The sequence below is a fragment of the Microtus oregoni genome, unplaced genomic scaffold (assembly GCF_018167655.1).
Source record: "Microtus oregoni isolate MIOR12 unplaced genomic scaffold, Mior012 000027F_ref0000203, whole genome shotgun sequence".
Classification (NCBI taxonomy): Eukaryota; Metazoa; Chordata; class Mammalia; order Rodentia; family Cricetidae; genus Microtus; species Microtus oregoni.
In genome coordinates this window covers 9,444,222-9,472,079 of record NW_024543086.1, presented here as the reverse complement: position 1 = coordinate 9,472,079, position 27,858 = coordinate 9,444,222, and positions in this window count along the sequence as shown.

The window sequence follows — 27,858 nt, the reverse complement described above, 5'->3', positions numbered from 1 at the left end:
CATGCATAGCACTTATTCCTCATATTTCTGTATCTTTGGAAAACCTCTTCTGTCTTCTCTGTGGTCATCAGTCATCTGTTTTAGATACAATCAGTCAAAGTCATCCTCAGTTCTTATCTCCTGCCAATCAGCATATCACCTTATCTCAAGCATGACTTGCTCACTCAAAGACCAATCCTCCATACAGGCTGATGTCACTATGTTTTTCTATTAGAGAAAGCGTTATACTTTCTCTGCAATGATGGTTTAAATTTTATTCCCTTGGAGAACACATTGTTAGTATTTCATACTGAGAATCTGCCATGAGCTAGAAAGCTTACACAATGTGGTGTGGTATCACACTTGGATAGAGAGTGGTTAAGTCACCATCATCAGCATCATTATGGAAAGCTAACAACATTGGATGTCAACTTACTATAGTTGCTGGATCAAAGGGCACCTGAAATGTTTCCCATGTTCTTCACTTTTTAGCTCTGTGTGTTGGTTAAATATTTTATTTTTACTACAACATGCACTTTCTATCACATGGATCTCCAGAGACATAGCCTACTGAAAGGGATTATGTGTTAATGATTTATTTACCAAGGGCAAGAACAATGTAAGAGTTGAAGATACTGCTTAACGTTTAAATTTAAATGTATACTATTGTAAAATTCTAATGAAAAGTAGGTATAACAAGATTAATGCAGTAGAAAAATAGCCTCACTGCATTGTGTTCTCAGATCACAAGTTACTTGGTGTTTCCTCCAGGGTACTGTGCTCATGAGCAATAGATAGAATGGTAAACAAGGGTTTGAGTATGTCTTCATTCCTATAGATCTCCACTACGTCAGTAATTTGACTAATTTATCTTCACATTTAAAATGGAATTTCATGAATGCATTCTCATCATTGCTATTGTGTCTTATAGAGCATGCATAGATTGGATTACAGAGCTATGATTAGGAATGAGTTAAAGGATCCTGCCAATATGGCAGATGGAGAACAAACACAATCTTTTTTATTGGACAAACAACTAAAATTGCTACATTAATTACTTTGAACTGCTCACATGAATATATGACAGGGATGATTTGAAATAATGGAAGGTATACTCGAGTGAGGTGCTGAGTGTAAAATAAGCTGCTTTTAGCTACTAAGCAAATGAACTTCAGAGTTATTTTTTATGATCAAGCTCAACACAAGGACAATAAAAATTCACAATTAAAACCAGGTCTTCAAAAGACAGATAACTCTACTAGAAACAACAAGCCATTAGTTTGGATACTGGCTTCAAAAATGTTTATACTCTCAACTGAAATCAACATTGCTAAGCCATAACTGTTCTAAAACTATCTGCAAATGAGTTTAAAGATAATCATTTATTAATGACTTTAAATCTAGCAACTCTGTTTCAAACTTTTTATGTTTTACTTAGGAGGTTTCCAGAGATTACCTTTTAGGTATTTTAGATAAACAATTTTATTTCATCTCTAAAATTTTATTTTTTTCGGGTGAACTTTGTTTCACCTGTTGCTGTCTTTCCAGGATCTTGAGTAACATTGAGTAGAAAAAATATTGGATTCACTGTACAGGGTATGGAATCAACATTTCTCATCCTGTTTAAAAAGAGATACTTACTGCCTAAAAGAATATTTTAAAAAGGTATTTAAAACAGGTTTGAAACCAGCAATGTGAACAACATTGAAAGCAGAAAGGAAAACAAGAAGAGATGGGACTGCGGAAAAGGAAAGGCCAGAGTTATCCATTGAAACATAAACAAAAAATTACATAATAGTATCCCAGATGCACCCATTTAAGATAAAATTCATCAGATTGAAAAAATGTAAATTATTACAGTAACAAATATACTTCATGTATAAAGTAGATTGAAGGCAAAAAAGAACAGAAGCAGTAAAAAAGCAGAAATTAGAATATGAAGATTATAGAAAACTGATTTCAGACCAAGTGGGTATGAGAGATAAGAAAATAAAATGAATGCCTTTTCGAGAAGATGTAATGGTCACAAGGGAGCCTAATAACAAAGCTGCAAAGCCATGAGACAGAGCTGCTTGCAAAAGATGAAATTTACAATATGTGCAAATATTTCCAAAGTTGCCACAAAAGATGGACAGATATTACAAAAGGATTTAGGAAACTCAAACACCTATTGTTTTCAATATGACATCCTATAGTACTCTTCAGCAAAACCAAAATTTTATTTGAAAACACTTCTGGTTACTCACCAACATAGACCTTATTTGGAAATCAAAAATCATATAAGAGTAATGAAAATGACAAGATGTACCAAGTCTGTTTTCTGATTGCAATGGTATTATTTACAAAGTTAAATCATGGTTCTTATCAATAAAACTTTAAAATGTATCAATATATAATATAATATTTCTGACATGTTAAACAAAAAGGATTTTAAATAAGGGCAATAAGCGGTTTGAGAATACTGAGAGGAATTTAGCTTCCATACTGTTGTTGGAGGTTGCTTGTTTGTTCCCAGCTGCCCAGACTTGAAATAACGACACAGAAACTCTATTAATTAAATCACTGCTTGGCCTATTAGCTCTAGCTTCTTATTGGCTAACTGTTACATCTTAAATTAACCTATTTCTATGTGTATTGTCATGTGACTGTGGCTTAACAGGTAAAGTTCCATCAGGCGTCTGTCTCTGGCCAGGCTACATAGCTTCTCACTAACTCTACCTTCTACCTTCGTTCTCCTAGCATTTAGTTTAGTTTTCTCCACCTAGCTCTATTCTTCCCTATCAGAGGCCAAGGCAATTTCCTTATTCATTAACCAGTGATAGTCACAGCATACAGAGCATACAGAGGGAAATCCCGTATCAGCATACCATGTTTGAGATGGTGAAAATAGAACAAAATTAAAATATAATTTAAAGTTTACATCAGAAAAAAAGAAAGAGCAAATGAATATGCTCAGCATCTAGTTAGTTCAAGATTATACAAATCAAAGGAACTGAAACATGAATACATAGAAAGAATTAAGAGCAAAGAGCTGTTATGTAAGAACAGAAAATAATGAAGTAGAAAACTGGTGTGTGGAAAAAGTCAATGTCATTGTCAACCATTTTTACAAGACAATTAGAAAGAATGAACGAAATAAAAGAAATTCTAAGTATCTTTAAGGAAATGGCATTACTAAATGTCATTTAAGACATAGCATGGGACACTATGATACATTTATGCCAATGAAATCTGTGCTTAATAGGAAACTGGAAACATCCTTGAAGACAAAGACACGGAATAAATTCTTTATAGTCTTCCTTTTTTTATTTTAAGACAGAGTTTCTCTGTGTGAAGCTCTGGCTGCCCTGGAACTCCCTTTGTAGCCCAGGCTGGCCTCAAACTACCTGCCTCTGCCTCCCAAGAGCTAAAAATAATGGTGTGTGCCACCAACACACCACTGAAAAAAATGTCCTATATGAAGTTTATAAATGAATAGCTCTATCTTTTCTAAATAAATCCAGGTTGTGTCTTATACTGACATTGTGAAGCTGGTTGATCTCCTGGGTGATATTTTTGGAACATTTCAGGGTAATTAACAACATATTCATACAAATGCCTTAAATATTTTAGAAAAGGGCACTATCCAACTCATTTATGAACTATCTTCTAATGTTTGTAAAACCTTACAAACATTGAAAAGAAATGCATCAACTTGGAATAATGTGGCACAGCATACTAATTGTTTTTATTCCATTTATGGTGACATCATCCTATACACATTAATGAAAAGTTTAGCCAAGAGAGAAAGAAAAAAAAAAACAGAAATAAAATCCACAGTTTCTTGTGTTTTAAAGCAGTTAAGATAAGATGTCTTTCCGGTACATAAATCAGACATTTTTTTTTCTTTTTTAAAATTGGTTTTCATTGAGCTCTACATTTTTCTCTCTGCTCCCCTCCCTGTGTAAATCAGACTTTTAAATTCAGCAAACCATTCAATGCACAACATAGTAAATGTATCACTCCAGGTTGATTTTTAACTTAGAAATGCAAGGCTGGTTTAATATTTAAAAATATAATTCATCATAGTAAGATATTGGGAGAAAATCAGTAAATATAGAAAATACCTTTGGAAAAAAATCATCCATTCCCAATAAAAATTCACAGTAAAGCAGGTAAAGAAGGAAGATTTTCTCACTGATAAAGGTCATAGACAGAAAATCTACCTCTGACATCACAGTTAATGTTGAAATACCAAATGCCCTTAGGTCAAAATACGGCAAGAATATCCACATCTTGCCCTCTGTCCCACGCTCTCCACTTAGAGGAGATTATAGCCAGATGAATTTGAAGAGGTAGAAAACATGAAAGGTAAATTTAAATGGAAAACTAATTAATTAGTGCTAGTTGTGAAAGTCGAAAGGAAAGAATACATAGCTTTTTGTTCTCAAAACCTTCATCACTACTACATAAATCACATCTCAGAATTAACTAAAGTATTCTCTAGGAGATCAAGAAAATAAATTGGTATTTTACTTAGTTAATGGCAAATCCTTAGGAAGAAAAATGACACAGAGAAAAATAAAATCAGACCAACTCCTTCCAGATTGTACTTAAAATTGAAATTGATCTTTCTATTAGATCCCAATGTTAGGTACGTTTCAACATTTTGCTGTACTGATTACCACATTATAATATAAATTTGCTGCAAGACATCAAGATTTTCCCAAACTTTATGAAAGTTCGTGGTAAAAAAATATAAACTCAGGACAAATGGCAAAGCTTATGATGATAGGACCTTGGTAGAATAGTTTAAATGAAATGGATTTCATAGCTTAGATAATTGAGAACTGATCAAGTGCCTGAATTCAAACTGTAATAATAAATATGACAATAAAAAGCACATACTTAAATGCCGAGATATGTATAATAATTAAATTTTAGTTTTTCAATATCATCTTATGAAATAATATAACATCTAATAGAAAATTTGTAAGATTAAAGAAAGTTTGGTTTATACAAGCTGAGATACAGGTTCTGGGTTTTTTTGTTTTAAGCTGTTGTATGGACAGTTCCTAGAAAAGTATTTCTGTGCTTAATTTGGACTTTAAATTTCTATCATTTTCTTCTCCCTAGCTTAGTTCCGGCACAAACAGACTTTAGGAAAATTATGTTGATTTGACTGGTAACAAATATGAAATAATGAGTTAAATAAGTCCTTCTTCAGTTACCTCCACGTTTTGATGAATAACATAAGCTTTGTTTTTCCACTCATTGGAATTGTTTAATTTATTTCATTCTGAGTATTATGAAGACAGAAATCATAATAGACACTTCATGCTGATTAAACATTGGAAAGGATGAGTACCTTCAGGATGTCATGATCTCTTTCTCTGAGAAATAATTAAACTTAGACTCACCATAAAGTAAACTAGGCATTGTGTTTATTTTGAAATGTAAAGAATGTCATATTAAATAGGGTAAATGTACCAACATGAATTCCCCTGACACAACTTATCAAGTGTATTTATACCACTTGCTATGACATTTTATATACTCATTCACAAAAAAACCCACAAGTTTAATTTAGAGTATTCCTCCAGGGTTTTTTTGTGAATATAAGATAACACATATAAATATGCAGAAATTAAATTTCCTTAATTATTTTCTTTTAATTTCAATATTCTGTACACATTATACATGGATCTGTGGAATCAATCTAAACGTTTCTACCTAAGTTAAAAATATATACATGCAGTATGATAGTATCTAATTCTGAAAATTGATTGTAACTGACAAATCTCACCTCAAAGACATCTTTTTTCCATACAAGTAAGTCTTCTGCACCATGATAACTAAGTAGAATGATTCTGGCTATTCTTTATTTTACATTCCAAGCACAGTTCTCACTCATGCCTCTTCCAGGCCCCTTCACCTCTTCCTCCAGTACACCCCCAGCCTTCTTGTTCAATTTTTCAGGGAAAATACTTGTCAGCTTTGTGGTACTCCTAGTGTGCTGGGTAGCAGTTCCAGTAATGACATGCTTCCCTTATTATTTAAGAGACGCCTCGGATAGAAAAGCATACGCAAAACCTCTAGATGTGTGCATGTAGGCTTATGCATACAAACAGCATTTCCATGGCACATAGCATAGACGGGCTGTCACTTGCCTGACAATGAGTTCATGACCTTTTAAATAATGAAGGCAGTAACTGAAAAAACATGAAAAACAGCACATAGAAACAACAAGACCTGCCTAGTTTATTCCTCAGGATTGGGAACAATATTGGTGAAAAGGATGATTTCTCATTTCTTATTTTACATCATATACACATGCTCACTTGCGTGTATTTACAACAAAATTTGAAACTACTAGAAAAATCCTGTAACTTTAAAAGATTAAAGCCACACAATGTCCCTATATGAGACCTCATTCAGTAGCTTTCCCAATATAGTGGTGAGCACACTCAGACACAGCAATAGAAAGAAGACAAGTGTCTCTAAGGTGCTCAGAGGATGACAAGCCAAACCTACATGGTGACTGCCAGACCAATGAGAGACAGCATCTCACAAAACAAATTGAATGGAACCTAAATAATGACAGTTGGGGATGTCTTCTGGCCTTCACAATTATTACCTTATATGTGAACCTGCACACAAGAGATGATGACTCACACAGATACACAAACCGCAGAAAGTATTATTTACCTTTTGTTTGAATTTTGCTTAGAAAATTGGTGTTCCTTTTACTGATTTGCATGCAGGAAGTGGTCTCCTGCACCCTTGCATTCAAGGCTACTTCCCACTTTTTCTTTCCATCATTTTCAGTTTAGCTAGATTTGCAACAGTTAATAAATGGGACCTCTTGAAACTGAGAAGCTTCTGTAAGGCAAAGGACACAGTCAAGAAGACAAGACAGCAACCTAGAGAATGGGAAAAGATCTTCACCAACCCCACATTGGACAGAGGGCTGATCACCAAATTATACAAAGAACTCAAAAAACTGGACATCAAAATACCAAATAAACCAGGTAAAATGAGGTACAGATCTAAATGGAGAGTTCTCAATAGAGGACTCTCAAATGGTCGAAAGGCATTTAAGGAAATGCTCATCATCCTTAGCCATAAGGAAAATGCAAATCAAAGCATTTGTGAACTTCTATCTTATACCTGTCAGAATGGCCAAGATAAAAATTACGGATGACAGCTTTAGCTGGAGAAGATATGGAGCCAGGGGGGCACTCCTCCTTTCATGAATTGAATGTAAACTTGGACAGCTGCTTTGAAAATCAGTGTCAGTTTCTTAGAGAATTGGAGATCAATGGACCTCAAGACCCAACAAAATCTTGGGCATATACCCAAAGGACACATACATTTATGAAAAGGACATTTGCTCAACTATGACCATAGAAGCATTATTCATATTATCCAAAACCTGGAAGCAATCTAGATGCCCCTCAACTGAAGAATAAGCAAAGAAAAGATGGTACATTTACACAATGGATTTTTACTCAAGAGTAAAAACCAATGATGTCTTGAAATTTGTACTCAAATGGACAGAACTAGAACAAATCATCCTGATTGAGGTAACCCAAACTCAGAAAGACAAACAGTATGTATTCACTCATAGTGGCTATTAGACATAGGATAAACAGCCTACAGCCCACAACCCCAGAGAGGCTAGGTAGCAAGTAGGATGCTAAGAGAGGCATGCATGGATCCACCTCGGAAGCAGAAATAGATAAGATCTCCTGAGTAAATTGGTAGCATGAGTTGAGGAGAGAGGAGAGAACAGGATGGTCGAGTTGGGGGAGGGGCAGAGAAGAAGATCAAGGAAAGAGATATTGTGTTGAAGGGATCCATTATGGGGTTAGGAAGAACCTGGTTCTGAACTGACCCCGATTCTGGGAGATCCCAACAGATATTGTGGCCTCCAGTTAAAGTAGGGGTTTATGAAGGCCAGCTAATAAATAGAATTTGGCTCTCAGTACTTCTGGTGAATCCCCACACTCTTCATATGATTATTTTCCCAGTCCCAATATGTGTAATAGATATGCTATAAGGTGGCAGAATTCTCACACTGTTAACTGACCTGTGGAGTGATTATGGCTGGGGAGGCTAAATGGAGTCTTTTAGAGTTGTCACTGCCAAAGAAAATTGTGAGCTAAAACCAGTATCAAATCCCTGGAGGAAGTGAAGAAATTAGTGCCACAATCAAGGACATGAAAGGTGCAAGGGTGGTGGTTCCCACAGCACCTCCCTTTAACTTTTCTATCTGACTGGAAGACAGACGGATACTGGAGAATGACAGTTGACTGTCAAAAACTCAACCAGGTAGTGACTCCTATTGCAGCTGTTGTGCAAAATGTAGTGTCCTTAATTAAGCAGACCAATATCTCCTGCAACATAGAATGCAATTATTCATTCACTCTTAAAAATTTTTGATCAACTGCCTTTCTTGGTACATGTTGATATGAACCACCAAAAGCAACCCATTTTCATCTGGCAAGGTCAGCAGTATTCCAATACAATCTTACCTCAAATATATATTAACTTTCTAGCTCTGTATCATAACTTAAGTAGAGTGATGCTGATCATCTGTCTCTCCACAAATATCACATTGGTTCACTGGATTGGCAATATTGTGCTGACTGGACCAAGTTAGCAGAATATAGCAAACGTTTTCATTCATTGGTAATACATATAGGCATCAGAGGATGGAAAATAAATACAAACAAAATTCAAGGGTCTACTACCTCAGTGAAAATTTTAGGAGTTCCGTGGTGTGGGGCATCAGAGATATTACTTCTAAGGTGAAGGATAAGTTATTACACCTTGCCCCTCCTACCACCAAGGGAAAAGCACAGTGTTTAGTGGTCCTGTTTGGACTCTAGAGACAACACTTTGTCACTTAAGTATGCTACTAGTTTTGTGTAGGGCCTGGAACAGGAAAAGGCTCTTCAACAGAGCTATACTGGGCTGCAGTACAAACTGCTCTACTACTTGGACCATATGATTCAGCAGACCAGATGGTAATTGACACATCAGCAGCAGATAAGGGTGCTGTTTAGGGCCTTTGGCAAGCCCCTATAGGTGAATAACAGAAAATATATTTTGAATTTTGGAGCAAGGCTCTATCTACCATCATGTACACACAGCTATTCTCTTTTTGAATGACAGCTCTTGGTCCGCTAGTGGACCTTAGTGGAAATTGAACATTTGACAATGGCCTACCAAGCTTTCATGTGACTTGAGATAACCATCATGAGCTGGGTCTTATATCACCAAGGATGTGGCAGCAGCGATCTGTTATGAGATGGAAATGCTATATATGTGTTTGGTCTTGTGCAGTTCCTCAAGGCACAAGCAAACTACATGAAGAAGTTGCCAAAATAATTATAGTTTCTATCCCTGTTATGACGTTGTCTGTTGCCAAACATGCACCTATAGCCTCATGGGATTCTCTTCCTTGGTTGGCCAAAGAAGAGAAGAGTAGGGCCTGGTTTACTGATCATTCTGAATGTTCTGCAGGCACCACCCAGCTGCAGCATCACAGCCCATTTCTGGGATAACCCTGAAAGACAGCAGTGAAGGAATATCTCCACAGTGGGTAAAAATTTGGGCAGTGCACATGGACATGTGTTTTGTTTGAAAGGAAATATGTACAGATGTGCAACTGCTTACTGATTCATGGGCTGTAGCCAATGGTTTGGCTAGATGATCAGGGACTTTGAGTGGAAAGTTGGTGAGAAAGAAGTCTGGGGAAGAAGTATGTGGCTAGATCTCTCCAAATGGGCGAAGGCTGTGAAGGCACATGTATCCCATGTAAATGTTCATCAAAAGGAGACTTTAGCTGAGAAGTTCAGTAATCAAGGAGATGGGATGACCCATTCTGTGGACAGTCAGCTTCTTTCCCCAGGCATTCCTGTCATTGCCCAATGGGCCCATGAACAAAGTGGCTCTGGTGTGCAGAGACAGGGTATAAACACAGAGACATTCATTGGTCAACAAAAAAGTCTGCCATCCACCTAGGCTGACCTGGCTACAGCTGATACTGAGTGCCAGATCTGCCAAAAGTAGAGACCAACATTGAGCCCTGGATATGGGGATATGGATATGGGGATATGGACATGGGGATATGGGGATATGGGTATGGGGATATGGACATGGGGATATGGGGATATGGATATGGGGATATGGACATGGGGATATGGGGATATGGATATGGGGATATGGACATGGGGATATGGGGATATGGATATGGGGATATGGACATGGGGATATGGGGATATGGGTATGGGGATATGCATATAGGGATATGGATATGGTGGCATCATTTATCAGGTGACCTTTTAGTGAAGTGGCAGTAGGTCGACAACATTGGACTATTTTTTCGTGGAAAGGATAGTGCTTTGTCCTTACTGGAATAGACATTTATTCTTGTTTCACATTTGTCATGTAATAATTTCACAAAAATCACCATATGTGGACTTACACAATACCCTATGCATCATCATGATGATGTCATACAGTATTGCTTCTAAAACAAAACAAAACAAAACAAAAAACAAAATACCCACCTCACTTAAGAGTCAGAGGACTGCAACAATTGGTCAAGACATTGAACTCTACTAGTCTTGTGTTTCCCACCATCTTGTAGCTGCTGGCAGATGGAAAGATAGAAAGGACCTTAGCTGACACCATTACAGAGACATCAGCTTCGAGTGACAGTGCAGGATTATATGGGGTCCATATATGCAGGAGTATGTGCGACAGGAGGCAGTATATGCTTTAAATCAGCTTCCAATATACGGTAAAATATTATCTTCTCCCATAGTGAAGATTCATGGATCCAGGAATCAAGGTGTGGAAAAGGGAACAATTCTACTCACTGGTACAGCCCTAGTGACGCAGTAGGAAAAACAATTTCCTCCTGCTCCTTGACCTTAAGCTCTGCTGGCCTAGTTTTGGTTCTAGAGGGGAGTGCTCCAGTGTGAAGTCACAACAAACATTCCATTGAGCTGGAACCTTAGAATTCCACCTCATCAATTTGTGCTTCTGATGATCTCACTCCAATGGACTAAGGGATAACAGTTGTAGGAGGAGTGATTAATACAAATTATCAAGGAGAAATCAGATTGTCTTTCCATAGTGGCAGTATGAATGATTATGTCTGGAGTGCAAGAGAGACTCTACTGCATTTCTTGGTGCTATCATTTCTTATGATGAAAGTCAATTGGAAACTGCAGCAACTTAATCCAGGCAGGGTATCTCAGACCCATCATAGATTAGAGAATGGGTGGGTTATGCCTACAGGAAAACGTCCAAAAGGCACTTGCTGAGTTTGGGGTAAATACGAAATCTGTAGTAGGGGAAGGTAGTTATAAATACCAGTTAAGGCCATGTGACCAGTTGCAGAAATGGAATATTATAATTGAAATGAAAGTTTCTGTCTTATTTATGAGTGTATTTGTAAAGATGTTTGTGTTTTCATCGATTTCTTTAGCATGTTATGTAACATCTATTAAGAAAATGTCAATGGTTAACATATTTGTTTGAGATATTAAAAAGAAAGTCCCTAAGGAGACCTTGTCACCTATCATAAATTTGTGATGTTGTGTATGAGAGACAGTTATGTCATGGTAGGCAAAAATATGACCTGGTTAAATATGTAATGTGTTTGCAATTATATTGGGATAGTTATATCATGTTTATATGTAACTATAACCTGTGTATTCTTTTCATTTGGAAATCAAGCATGGCATAAGGAGATATGATGATTGTGAATGGAGTTAACAAGGGGAGAACTGTGATGGGTACTCTGATTTTAAACTTGACTACATTTGGACTTAACCAATACTAAAATGGGCAGGTATACCCTGTGAAAGAACTTTTCTTAATAAAATTCTTTAAATTTAGAAGTCGGACTTTGGGAAGACAAACATTTATTCTTGACCTCACGTTCTGTTGGCAGTGTATATGAAAGACATAAAAGAAGAAGATGCTCTCTATTTGTCTACTTGCTCTTCTTTCGATAGCAAGCCCATCTTTTCACCAGCATTCGAGCATATTCCTTTCATGATTCTGGGATTTACTGAAAACCAGCTGAGACATCCCATCTCTGAAACTGAACAACTGCTGGACTCCTGAATCTTTCATTCATAATTAGCCATTGTTTGATCAGTTCGACCAATGCCTGTAAATTTTCCCAATAATTTTCATTTCTTTATATAGAGAGGTAATCTTTTTGTAACTTATGCTGCTCTAGAGAACCTTGATGAAAAGAGCAGGCATGCATGTGTGTGAGTGTGAATGCTTTAAGATTCTTTTGGAGTTGATATAAAGGCACAGATTTCTAAAGGATGATGTCTCAGTTTTACATATCCAACAAATAAAAGTACAATATTTATAACTAAATTATATGAAACAATTAGTTAGATTTGTGTGCAGATACCAAAAAGAAGAAACAATTAAAAGGCTGAGGAACTGTCTCTTTCAATTTTTGATTGTTATTGTTTTTCCCTGTGATACATCAAGGGCTTTAAAAGAAATGAGGGCTTAGAGCAGAGCAGAGCATTTCCCTTCAGCCTGCTGGTTTCTATTTCTCCCCTACTGTCTTTAGCATGCTAAATTTTGTCTTTATGCTTGTCAATCATTAGTGCTTTTCTAAGATAATTTTTTTACAGTTTAAACAAAAAGGAAGGAAAGTGAGCCATTGTATGACAATATTTGTTCTTTTTAGAGAAGAGAAATAAGGTTTGTGTGTGTGTGTGTGCGTGTGTGTGTGTGTGTGTGTGTGTGAAAAGATTTGTTTCTGCCTTTTGTTCCAAGACTTAGATATATGACCCTTAAATAGTGAGTTTGGAAATCTAATGAGCAAGGAAGCAAAGAGGCCATAAAAGTCGTGCAGTAAGCCAAATGTCAATGTCTGCCACCATTTTGTCTAACACTGCGACTGTGTCTCTAAGTTATACATACTGTTATTTAGCTGCAGAAAAATATCACACAGATTACCAGTTTAATAATGGTATGGAATGGGATGACTGTTGCTGATTTGATACTGTGTTCACACAGATTCAGTTTATGTGATGGCTGCTTTACAAGTCAGCTCCCCTAGGCTACAATTCATAACTTTTTTTCTCAGTGAATTATTGTCTTATTTTTATCATCAACAATCACTTTGTTGCCTTTTATGTATAAGTGGCCATTCTCTGTAGTGTAGATAGGCCTCCTGTAATCAAGTAGAGGGGTAAGAACAAACCCAAAATTTCAGAAGGTAACATTCTACTGCAAGTCTGTATCCAATGCTACATACAGCTTTTATAAGTGCCCTGAAGCTTGCATACTCAAACCATAGTATTATGTACTACCTGTGTACTGACCTTGGAGTCTGTAGTGAAAGCACTGAATACTCCAAAGTCCCTAAAGTCACATGAGGCAGTTCTGTAAAAAAAGCCCTTAAATATAATGCTGTCTCTTAGCCTTAAGTAGAGTCAGAAGGGATATTAGTTAAGAGCACGAGGTAGGCTTCACCCTCCAGGAAGCCAGCTCAACATCAAATACATATTGTCCTGTTGATTCAGCTTCCTCTGGTGACCTGTGACTGACACAGCAAATATATTCAATCACACAAATGAGCCCAGTTTCCTCAATTTAAATATAAAACCATATCAAATGCATATGCTTATGTGTTTGACCTGAGTGAGAGGTGTGACCTTGCAATGACAAGCATATATGTGTGCAATTGTGTGGAAGGCAGTATCCAACACATAAGAAAATGCTACAACTGTGACTTAGATAAAAGGTTTCCAGAAGGAAACACATTTACATAATTTAAGATATTAAATTAGTTATTATGTTTAATGAAATTAGAACAATGTCTGGTACATAATAAGTACTATATAAATGTTCCTCATCTTCTCATTATTATTATAATTATCAGCATAGTCATTGGAAATCATAAAGCATATTGACACTGAGATGATTAAAAAAGGGACACCTTTGTTCCTGAAGCTGCCTGGCATATGTTTTAAGGCAATAAACCATCAACTCCACTAATGGAACTAATAGGTTAAGTTTCCCTTGTTGCCTGAATTATTTCCCTGAGAAAATTAAATTTTCTTAATAGAAAATCTAATTTTATCTCCAGTAACTTGGAAATCTTAATTAGTGACACAAAAGCCATGTTAAAATTACTTAGATCAGGAATAAACACATCATTATACCAAAATAAACAAATGGAAGTGCTACTGTAGTTTAGTTGACATTCTACACACAATGTGTTGATAAAAAAAGATAGAAACAGGCAATTTAAAAGCAAGAAAAAACATCAGTCCCATAAATTAAATTGATTAACTTTCATACTTAATCAATCACAGGCATAAATCTTACACAATCTGCTGGTGACCTCAGTCATTCTGTTTAATCATGCACACCAATAGCAGTGTAATGCCTGATTTTCCAATTAAAACAACTTTGCAATTAGATCTAATTATCGTGTTCCAATTAAATAGGTTAAATGCAGCAGTATTCAATGAATTTAAGCCCCATACTTCTCTCTTGGTAAAAAGGTTCTCTAACATTGTTTGGATACATAATCCTCTTGGTGCCACGGCTTAAGAAAAGGAAGATGGAAAGGTCAACAGCTTGGGTATGAAATACCATAAGCCAGACATGGTAGAAAAGAGCAAGTATTCCGAGTTTCTCAATTATCCCCTGGATAAACCCTTTCTTATAGGGCCATTATGGATATGATCACCAAGTGTTCCATTAAAGGAGCATCTATCTTTTTGCATCTACCTATTTTTTTATTTTACAAAAGAGACTATATCTCATCTTTGAGCCATGTAGTCTTAGTATGAATTCTTTAAAGATCATAAGTGAAAGAAATATGGTTTGTTAGGAATGGGAACTGATAAATACTTCTTACAGACTCTGCTTAAAATATTATACAATATCTCAGTGTGTGGGTGCACTCCTCGCGGTCCTGAGTTCCTTGCTCATGCTCTTTCTCCTTCGGCTCCTGATTTGGACCTTGAGATTTCAGTTTGGTGCTCCAATGTGGGTCTCTATCTCTGTCTCCTCTCATCACCTGATGAAGGTTAATATTCAGGAAAATGCCTATATGTTTTTCTTTGGGTTCACCTTCTTATTTAGCTTCTCTAGGATTGCGAATTATAGGCTCAATGTCCTTTATTTATGGCTAGAAACCAAATATGAGTGAGTACATCCCATGTTCCTCTTTTTGGGTCTGGCTTACCTCACTTAGGATAGTGTTTTCTATTTTCATCTATTTGTATGCAAAATTCGAGAAGTCATTGTTTTTTTACTGCTGAGTAGTACTCTGATATCGGGAACTCACCAAGGCCAGCTGGCCTGGGTCTGAAAAAACATGGGATAAAACCGGACTTGCTGAACATAGTGGACAATGAGGACTATTGAGAACTCAAGAACAATGGCAGTGGGTTTTTGATCCTACTGCATGTACTGGCTTTGGGGGAGCCTAGGCAGTTTGGATGCTCACCTTACTAGACCTGGATGGAGGTGGGTGGTCCTTGGACTTCCCACAGGTCAGGGAACCCTGATTGCTCTTCGGGCTGATGAGGGAGGGGAAGGGAAATGAAAGGTGGTGGCGGGGAGGAGGCAGAAATCTTTAATAAATAAATAAATAGATAGATATAAATAAAAATAAATATTATACATTAAATCTCCTCTTGAAGCATTTTGGAGGAAGGAGTGTAGTTAAGATATTATTGTATTGTCTTGGCTTTCTTCATTTGTACAGTTATGAATTTAGGCCTCCCTCTTAATTTTCAATACAAGTTCTATTAAATATAGTTTAATGAGTTTCTCTCTCTTCAACTGAATGATCCAGTAATCACAGAGAATTATCTATCTTTGAGAAGATAGCCTCATACACAAAACTTGTGTCAAGAGATCTCTATTTTAAGTTAAGTGAATGGTTCTGTTCTAGGTTCATACCTAAGATATATAAATCATGGGTGTGGAAGAAGTATCTAGAGTTAACAAAACTTCTATATATCCAATTTACTTTTAAATTCTGTGAAGTTTCTGAAGCCTCCAACCTAATATTGTGAATCATATAAAAAATGTGAACATAATTGTTGTATAGTACCAGGTAGTATTCCCTCCTATTTTGAGAATGGTATACTTTTAAGCATGATACATAATTTTATTTTTTGAGACAGTGTTTCACTGTAGCCTTGAATCCTGTCCTGGAACTAGCTCTTGTAGCCTAGGCTGGCCTCAAACTCACAGAGATCTGTCTGCCTCTGCCTCCTGAGTCCTGGGATTAAAGGCGTGTGCCACCACCCCCTGGCCCATACAAGATTTTTTTTTATGTTTGTTTGTTTTGCTTTGTTTTTGTTTTTTGATACAGGGTTTTTCTGTAGCTTTTGGAGCCTTCCTGGAACTCGCTCTTGTAGACCAGGCTGGCCTCAAACTCAGTTCTTCCCCTGCCTCTGCCTCCCAAGTGCTGGGATTGAAGGCATGCACCACCGCCCGGCTTAACATTCTTGATTTGTTACTCTTTACCTTTAGAGGTACATCATGTTACAAAGGTACATTCAAATTAAAATAGCTAATATACAAAATATAAATAAATGTGTTGCTGTCATTGATGCATGTGTAAAAATATTGTATTTGTATTATTCATGTGCAATATAATTATATGTAATATTATATACTATAATTTACTATAATGTATAATGCACATATGATATGAAAATAAATTATATTAATTATATACTATATGTGTATATAAATGAAAATGGAATTCTAACATATCAGAACCTGCAATATTCAAAGAAAATAATCATAATGAGTTTATAGAAATAAATGCCAATATAAAGACATTTCAAATAATAACTCATAATTTATCAGACTTGATGCCCACCAAAAGAAGAGTAGCTAAATAATCTCTCTCTCTCTTTCTCTCTCTCTCTCTCTCTCTCTCTCTCTCTCTCTCTCTCTCACACACACACACACACACACACACACACACATACACACACACACACACACACACACACACACACACACACTGGGACCTTAGTCAACCTTAAAGCAGAATTAAAATCATATCATTTGTTACAATATGTGTGCAATTGTGACAATTGTGACCATCATATTAAGCAAAAGAAGTCAGATTCTGGAAGGCAAAAACTGCATGTTTTCTCTTATTTTTGGACTCTATACTTCATACATAGACATAAAATCAGATAAAAATATGCATATGTAACATTAAAGCAGAACCTGAGGTTCAAATTGGAATGAGCAGGAAAGGGAGAGGCCTAAAGAGAGACAAGCCTGAATGTTGAAGATGGTCAAGCTCCATAGTACACACTTTTGTCGATCACAATAAATTTGACCCCTGTTAAATTCTTGAAGCCTCAGATTATTTCATTGTAGGAGAACAGCTAACATTTTAAAGATTCATGGAACTAGAAATCAAATTTTATAAAGATTTTATAAGGATATGGAATAAAAGCAGCTAAGGAAAAAAGCATGCATTTTAATTTATTTATTTATTAAGGATTTCCTCCTCTTCCCCGCCAACGCCTCCCATTTCCCCCCCCCTCCCCCAATCAAGTCTCTCTCCCTCATCAGCCCGAGGAGCAATCAGGGTTCCCTGACCTGTGGAAAGTCCATGGACCGCCCACCTCCATCCAGGTTTAGTAAGGTGAGCATCCAAACTGCCTAGGCTCCCACAAAGCCAATACGTGCAGTAGGATTTTTAATTCATTGACAGTCCTGTGTTCGTCCTCCACTGGAGAACAGACAGTGCCCATTAGTGAATGGCATGGAATGATGGGATACAGAATCCACAGGCATAAATGTCTCCTCATTTACTATTTCCTGGTATAATCTTCAATGATTTGCTCATCATTTCTTTGCCATAGTTCCATCATATCTAAAACATTTTAATTTCACAGGTGGGTTTTGCACATTAAAGGATACAAATTTCGCAAAGAACGTAAGAGACTCACCTGCTGTCAGGACATGCTCAGGAGAGTGTGGTCAGTACCCATTGTTCTTCTGTTTGTTTGTTTTGGTTTTTTTAATAGATTTTAAAACATTTTGGAGGTTTTAGCAAAATTCTTATCAATTTATGTCTCACAGCTACTCACTCAATTTTTTACTTACAAAGACTATCATCGTTCCAGTATCTCCCAATCTATTGTGTTACAAGTAATAAACCTCTTCTTCATGGATCTAGAAAATAAACATTTATCTATGTGATATACATGGTGACATTAAAAACAAATATTCATAGATGGGAGAGATATATTCATCCACTGTACTAAGTGCTAATAATATAATTAAATAAGTGTAAATGTGTCAATTGACATGTAAGAACTTGCTCGAGTACCTAGGCTCAACCTACAGTTCTATGAAAGAAATGAAGAGTTAAAGCTATTCCAGAAGTCTCTGAAAGCAATGCAATTGAAATATTTTCTAGTAACAGAAAATAATCTGACAGATTCAGACTCTAGAATTGGTGATAAATTTTGTAACAGGTTCATTCCAATATTGAGAATATAAAACTTAATAGTTAAAAGCTTAAATAAAGACATGATTATGAAAGTGTGAATGTCAACTTTGCTGTTGTACTGGAGAAAATGTTTTGAGACCTGAGGCCATTTGATGCTAAATCCTACTCCTAATTCTGGATCACAAGATCTGTGTTCATTATGGTTGATACTCTAAAATGGGTACTGAAGCAGTTTCTGAAAAAGTTGCTGCTTTAGACAGACGAAATGAAGGTCATAAAATAAACCCTTCTCAGGCTTTATGCCTTGATCTTAATGGATATTTTCTGTAGTATAGAAAATAGAAGAGCAAATGACAGAAACCTTCAAGTGGACATGGTAGATTGAAAGCACAAAGATGGAAAAAGAGAAGTTGTCTTCTTGAAGCACATCTTACCTTCTTCCTGGGAAAGTTATGAGAAGAAATTAAAACAGAGGCTAATTTTGTGGGACTTTTCAGAGAACAGAAGTTTTAATTTATGGAAAGAAGGAAAAACCTGAAAGTACCTGAATCACCCCTTAATCTAATCTATGTAAAGAAACCGGACTAATTTGTGTGTTTTGCAATATGAATAGAGGTGGAGTGTACAGATCATTGTTATTGAAAAGTATTAGTACCATCTACTTTAAATGCCAAATATTTACAAAGATGTGCTACATAAATACATACATACATGCAGAGAGAGAGAAAGAGAGAGAGAGAGAGAGAGAGAGAGAGAGAGAGAGAGAGAGAGAGTCCTATAACAGCAAGAACTTATGGTCTTCATATAGTGTAAAATATCATTAATCACACATCAAAAATTTGCTTATGGAAATACCTTCCAAACTCTAAACAGCACAGATAAAATATATCTTCTTTAAAAAAGATCCCAATGGTGTTGGTACCCTTAACTCCATAACTCCTTGTTTCTCCTGCCTTCATCTGTCAACAGGCAATTTTTTCAGGAAAGCATCCAATTCCAGACCGTCAATGTTCTCCCAAATACACTTAATAAATGATTTCTTCACACATTCTTTGCTTTCTAGCAATTCAAGAAGCAATTGGTTCACTTTCCAAACCTGCGAAATTTATAAGTGGTCAACTATCATCATGAGTAATGTTCCTCCAGGTTGACAGAAATTATGAATGTTCCCACAAAGAAACTGTTGGAGTCATCAGAGTCCCACCCATACATCATTTTATCATCAGGGCCTACGTTCCAAATACTACTTGTTGGCTGGGCTTCAATAGTGAGATGCCAAGCCTATCAATGTTTATTCAGCAATTTGCAAGAAAAATGGGGGCATAAGTCATGATTAATAGCCAGAACACCACCTTTGCTTATTCTATGACATTTCTATAGAATCTTCCATAGAACGATTGCTGTACTGCCTAAGAGTTCTAAGAACCCTCTTGTTTAAGGGGATTCTGTTCACACTGGCTCCTGGTGATTTCAAAACTCATCAAAGAGAAAATAAATCCATAAACGAGATGAAGTGGACTCTACAGCCCATTGTTTCAGATTTCCTGTGCACTGTCTGAAAATAGAGGCATAAATTTCAAGTGATAGAACAGTTCTTGCTAAAATAAGTAGGAAGTCCAAGGAATGATTAAGGTTGAGCAATTTGATTTGGGGCCATGGTGGAAAAGTCAGATTAAGAAGAATAAAATTAGAAGATGAAATGGATTTAAAACTATACTTGCTACAATGAAAAGTTGGGGTATTACTTCCCATAATGAGAAACATCAGAGAAATTTGAGAAAAGGGGTTAATGAATTCAACTTCCTTTATTGACAAAGATTAAGTACAAAGAAAGAAACTGCAGGGATGAAAGATTTGGCGCAGACCCACCTAATCCAAGTGACTGGCAATAGATTCTGTGCTAATTCTTGAGTTCTGCAGTGTGATGTAAAAAAGTAGATCGGGTTTAACAGGTAAAGAGTATGTCTTGAGGATTTTGGTAGACCAGATGGATTGGGAAGAAATGAACTGGAAAGGGAGTGCTTTTGATGATGTTTCTTCGTAGACAAAAATGCTAATTTAAAAAAATGTTTTTTTTTTTTTTTTTGTGTGTGTGTGTGTGTGTGTGTACATGAGCGTAGTGTCTGTGGAGTCCACAAGAGGGCTTTGGATCTCCTGAAGCTGGAGAGGAGACTAGTTGTGAATGGTGCTACGAACAAAACTCATACCTTCTACAAGCAGTAATACTCTTAAACATAGTGTTATCTTTCTAGTTACAAGACACTGATTTTTATTATGAAAGAATTTTTGGAGGTTTTAAATGTAACTATGGGGAGAAGCAGCTGGAGTTGGGGAGTACTGGGGTGGCAGTGTGGAAACTGACAGCAGCTGAAACCTGGTGAAAACTATGAGGCTGACTTTAGTGAGGACTTCCAGGAATGGAGGATCATATGGAGTCCTAACTGGCCATCTGTTACAGTCAGGCAAGGCCTTTACTAGTGGACCTGTGTTGCAGTTGTTTGAGTTTTTAGCTGAGGCAGTCTTGTGGAGATCCTTAAATAACCCAGGCTCAACAGAAGGTCAGTCTTTGAAAACTGACAGCAGGGTCCTGTTGTTGAAAACAACATCCACAGAGTTTATTAAATGTAGGGAGGCGAACCTGGTGCCTGCATGGAGCCTTCACCCCTATGTTCTAGTCCCTTCGTAGTGACTAACAAATGGTTTATGTTAAGCCAGAAGCCATGAGATAGAGCCCATGTCATACACTGCCTGATATCTAAAACCACAGAGTGGATAGCTCAAATACTTAGTGTGCCTTGTGTATCATCCTCAGGGGGACTTCCTTCCACACCAGATGGGAGTGGGTGCAGAGACCCACAGTCAGACATTATGTAGAGAGAAAAAAATAAACCTGAAAATCTCCATTGGATCCCTCCCATAGGAAACTGGGGACCCTTGCAGAAGAGCGGGAGGAAAGACTGTAGGAGTCAGCGGTGATAGACACCAGAGGAATATATCCTACTAAATCAGCTCAGCAGGGCTCATGTGGGCTCACAGAGACCAGAGCAGCAAGCATGGAGCTTGCATGCCTTGTACCAGGTCCTCTGCATATGTTTTATGGTTGTCAGTTTGGTGTTTTGTAGAACTCTTATCAGTAGCGAAATGTTTATTCCTGGCTCCTTGCCTGCTCTTGGAACAACAATAAAAATATCTAAATAGATGAACAGAAAATCTAAACAAAGTAATGGTAAGGATAATGCGAAGTTTTGTCCAATGTCCGGGATACTGAGGGCATGTTCCCTCTATCATTGCCTTTTGAGTCGTCTGTTGATGGATAAAACAATTACAACAGCCAAACAAATGTCCAACAGCTCTATTGTCTCTCTGTTACATCCAGAAGTTCCATGCCTTTTCAGAGTCATTTTGTGTATTAATGCCTTCAATAATTGCTAAGTCTGCTACATTATCAGGAAGCAAGTTTTTTTAAAAATATCCTACAGTTATTTCTTGGTTTCTTGGAAGTTTTCTTTCCAGTGACTGATGAATCACTAGGAGAATCAGGTGGAGTCTCCCAAATCTGTGCAGGATACCATTTGCCTGCTTAGGAATGCATTTATCAATACTAGAGACTCATAGTCATTTGAAAGTAACCAGCTTAGAAAGCAGTCAGATCTATTGCTTCATCCTTAGAGAGACAAACAAAACACAAAAGTAACTTTTTACTTTCCAACTTCTGCCTTTTGCAGTAAAAAGAAGAGAAATCTTGTGTAACCTTGGTCATTTCCCATGATATGTTATGTACATAATAAAAGAGATAATGGCTAAAGGAGAATGACTAAGAAGTAAGATAATTTTTAAATTGTTCATCATGTGGATCAAATCTCATGTGAAAATGAAGGGGGAAGGAAGAGAAATTGTCTGTCTCTCTGCCCTTCCCAGAAAGTCTGTCTATCAGCAATGCTTCTCCACCATTAATACGCAGGTAGACACTACAGTCATGGCTGTAGTGAGGAAGAGGTAAAGATGATATGCTGGTTACAAAATTGATTTCGTCACATTTTGAGCTTCTCATCTAGAATCCTTGGGATAGCTGTGCTTCAGAATTCTAATGTTTTTGTCTGGAAAGGTGATGCTGTGAATATAGCAACTGGTGTAAATTTGGATCTGCACAGCCCGTGTAGAAGTCAGAGTGACTTTGCAGACTGCCTAAATGTCAGCACTGAAGAGACAGTGGCTGAAAAGGCAAGCCAGCTAAGGAAATTAGCCAGAAGTGACAATATTCAGCTTTGGGGAAAGACTCAGCCTCCTCAAGTAAAGTAGAGAAAGATGGAGGAGGACTGAATTAGTTTATGTATTCACACATAAACACACACAAACATACAAGCATACATGCACACATGTGCACACTTGTGCAAAAACGTTTTTCTGGGATGGTTTGACTGTTTAGCATCTAAGAACAATGGATGCTCTTGAAATAAACCTGGATTCAATTCATAGTATCCACATAGTGGTTCAAAACCATCCTTAATTATATTTCCAGGGGCTCTGATGATTTTTTCTGACTTCCAGGCACACATGTGGCACATATACATGTATCTGAGCAACACAAGCACACAAATATAAATAAACCTAAAAGTTTAAAAAGTATTTTTTACTTGAAGCACCATACATAAGTGAATCACTATTAACTAATCTTTTCCAAATATCAACTTATTTAAACAAAAAGGAAAATTATAGTATCATTTACTATTTAATTAAATTCCCCAAATAACATTGTTCCTAGTATTTTTAGGTGTAAACATTTTATTAATGTTTAAGTCTTTCTCTATATTTGAGTCCGTGTGCTATATCATAAACTAATAGCCTAATGATCAAAAGAAAAAAAATCAAGACAAAATAAAGTATTTCTCTGTCAATGATACCTCTATACTCCTACATATTTTTCTTTGATTTGAATAGTGAGAGAAACTGTATTTAAGCTAAATGAACCACGAAGTTTTTTGTAGGCATTCATGAAAGTACAATTATCCAATTTTTAAAAGTTTAGCAAATTTTGCAGAATAAAATATACTATTTACTATGTTGTCTTTCTTCTATCTCTATCTTTTCCTCACTTAAATTAATTTTGTTGTAAAATCAACCTAAAGAATTTTATTTTGAATTCTAACATGTACTTTTTGGTGTTGTATGTGGGATCTGGAGAATAAGTTTTATTATATCTATGCAGCATATAATAAAGATATGTAGAGTTTCAGAGGATTCGATAACAATGAGCCAAGACACACTGGCTAAAAAGAATGGACACAAAAGACATGGAAAGGCCTGATGCCTCCAGGAGAAAGCAAGTGTGGATTCTAGCTTGTCTTTGCTGAGGCCTGACTCCCTCTTTGTAAGCTCAATCTAAACACCACATTTTTGTGAATATGCATCACATTCATTTTGGATTATTTAATTTAACTTCCTTTCCAGATGAACTAGCTTTATTAAATGCTTGCCATGGATGGGCAAACAGAGTTTATGCAGGCTATAAATATCTATGATTAGTTTGGTATAGTGTACCGCAGTCTAGGGTTCTGCAATTATGCACACTCCTTCCTCTCAAGCTTGATAAACCTTTTGGGAACATAAAAGAAAAGAAAACCTAGAAAGTGGATTTTGCAAGTGTAAGACATCTGCATACTTTGTGTTTCTTAAGCCCTCGTCAGAGGCTTATATACATACAGAAATGGATCTCTGGGCTAAAAAGCACACTATAACTTTGACTCCATATCCCTCAAGTACACAGGATATAATATTTATAATATCCATGGCAGCAATTTTGATTCCTTTATCAAAAATTCACTAATTTTGGTGATATATAAGCACTTATATCAAACTTTGAACACTTCACAAACCTCTTTATCTCTCACATACATTATTTTTCGTTTCCTACATATATTCTAGCAGAACATTAAATTTTATAAAATTGTATTTAATGCCTCTACTGTCACTAAAATTTACACAAACTTTTACTATATATTTATAATTTTTATTAAATAACACTTTATAGAGCCGTATGTAGTCAAATATTTTACCTGAAATACCTGGGGAGTTGTTAATAGAGTTAGAAACTAGACTCCACTTAGTTTTTTTGAATATAAAAGCAGAAAAAAATGATTTGTATCAAAATATAATACACATTCAAGCATATCTCATGCTATTTTAGGAATAAATAGAAGTTCAAAATAAGAGCACTAAAAAGGGAGTAGTATTTAGATTAGAGGTGAGTGGAAATGATTTGGGGAAGTGTGGGATCTGATGGGGGCTCTGCAATGTTTATTAGCGGTTAGCAGGGATGGGGAAAATTTGTAAAACTCTTCTGGGCATCTGAATTACAAACATAAAAATCAAGACCAACCATTTCATGATTCTGCTTCACTACAAATTTAGAACAAGGAAAGTTTCCATACAAATAGGCCACAAAAAAACATAATACATACAAGAATTTCACAAGTAAGTATTTTCTGTCATTTATGTTTTAACCAAAATCATCTATATCTGTCAATTATTTAGCTGCCTATATATATTATTATATTATCTATTTATCTGTCATTTATCTATCTTTCAATCATCCAACCATCATCTATCTAATCTACCTAATAGATATCTGTATTTCTTGTAACACGCAGCCTTACTTTTCCTTCTCTATATCTCAAATCTCATGACTTGTTTGTCTTAATTTCATTTGATTTCTTTGCTGCACTACTTGTTCATAGGTCAATTATGTAAAACGGTTTCTAACATATTCAAATTTGACAACAAGAAGAGAAAACCATAATATATTGGATATTTCATCTTTATAAAGGCACAGAAAAGAAACTATAACTTATTAGATACTAAAATAGGGAGTTGTACAAAGTACTCTATGAGGATTTGTGTCTTTAAGGTTTGAATACAAAAGCTTCCTACAAGGTCAAGTGCTTGTGCACTTAGTTCCCAGATGATTGTTCTATTGGAAATCTGTGGGAATTTTAGGAGATGATGGCCTACTTAGAGGAAAGGTCATTGGGCCATGACTTTGGAAGGCATTCTTAGTCCTTGGTTCTTTCCTTGCTCTTGTTTCTGTACTGCTCAGGGCAAAAACCACTCACTCCAATGTACTCCAGTCACCATGATATTTTGCCCAAGCACATGAGAACAAATGCTGACTGAAAAATCTTCAATAATAAGCAGAAACATTTTTTTCCTATTCTAGACTCCTTTCTTTTCAGTGTTTTCTTCACAGAAATGAAAGGAATAACATCTATATTTGTTTTTACATTTTTATTCATTCTGCGTGTGTATTCATGTTTTGACATATACAGAATACACATATAGAGTATTCAGTGGGAGTTATGGTTCCATCATGCCATTACAGGTGTACAGGAGACTTAGCACAGTATTTACCCAATGATCCATCGAACCAGCCCAATAGTCTGACTTTTTTTTTTTAACTAGAGGATCACAGGAATTTTGTTTTCATAAATAGATTTTTATCGTTTGTTACTTTTACTGGGTAGCTGGTAAACTTTAACTTCTATTGTGTCTGTTACACATCTAATTCTGTGTCTAGGAAAAATAGTTTTTTTACTTCCTGTTGCTCATAATTTCCAACACTGTATTTGTTTTTTTTTAATTTTTTTTAAATTTATTTATTAAAGATTTCTGCCTCTTCCCCGCCACCGCCTCCCATTTCCCTCCCCCTCCCCCGATCAAGTCCCCCTCCCTCATCAGCCCAAGAGCAATCAGGGTTCCCTGACCTGTGGGAAGTCCAAGGACCACCCACCTCCATCCAGGTCTAGTAAGGTGAGCATCCAAACTGCCTAGGCTCCTCCAAAGCCAGTACGTGCAGTAGGATCAAAAACCCATTGCCATTGTTCTTCAGTTCTCAGTAGTCCTCATTGTCCACTATGCAGATGAAGAGAGAGCACAAGCAAGGAACTCAGGACCGCGAGGGGTGCACCCACACACTGTGACAATGGGGATGTTCTATCGGGAACTCACCAAGGTCAGCTGGCCTAGTGTCTGAAAAAGCATGGGATAAAACTGGACTTGCTGAACATAGTGGACAATGAGGACTACTGAGAACCCAACACTGTATTTGAAATACATGTAGGGATATACAGTAAGGCTACAGTTAGTTCCAACTTACTTGACTATAGCTAAAAGAATGATATTCATTTAAAATCACCAAGATATTTGATATAACTAAGCCTCTATATGGTCTAGTGACTGCATCAGGCTCAACTTAATTGTCATCAGGCTTTGGGACTGTTGGACAGGCTGAGGTGCCCATTTGCTATGTGCCTTAGCTTTGCTGTCTTGTATTGTGTTCTTGTCTCAGGTATTCCGTGGTTCCGAGACAGATATGGGGAGATACTAACATGGAATTCAAATAAATATATATACAGCATATACTATATAAACTTTTATATATTATTTCAGAAATGAGCACTCAATTTACCTCCAGAAGCATAGGTTATTTAGAAGAATAAAGGATAATGTAGCAGATTCTTGATAAGGATGCTCTCTCCTGTTATACTAGAAGAGTGTTCATCAGTCAGACAATGTAGGCTTTCCCTATATCTTATGTCCTTATTTCTTAAGTAAGGAAATGGAAAATGTTTCTGACTCAGGAAATGTGCAAGATTTGTATTTCCTATTCCATGGCTCTTTTACGAAATGGATAAGAAGTAATTCTGTATAATCACAAGACATTGCATTCAGCACTACATCCTTAAAATGTGATACAGGAGATAAATATCAGTACAGTTGTTGTGATCTAGGGTGTGAATACAACCTTTAGCAATTTAGTAAACATATTCCCTTCTGTGTGTGTCACATGCTGACTAAATCAGTTCACTAATAATATAAAAATCCAAAGAAATAATATTTTTATGAAGGAAAGTATACCATAGTTAAAATACTTCATAATTTAGAATTTTATGTCATCTAACCAACGATCTATGACTTGGATATAAACATACTTTAAAACACAGTTTATAATATATTTTAGCTTAATGCATATACATATATTAAATTTTGCAAGTCATTTTTTAAACTAAAACAATTTTTATTATGATACATCATATTATCAAAGAATTAAGTCCATAATCATTATTTGAACTATATTAAAATTAAATTATTAAAGTATTTATTCTATCTTATTTTTTTTTTTTGTGTGTGTGTGTGTGTGTGTCTGCATGTAGGAATACGTATGTAATTGCAGGTGCCTCTGGATACTGAGACACCTGATCCCCTAAGGCTGGCGTTACAGTGGGGTGTGAGCTACCTGACAGATGCTGGAAAGAACAGATTCCTGGGAGGATCATTAAACCCTATTAGCCATTGAGTTATTACTCCAGTCCCATGAAAGCTATCCTTATATG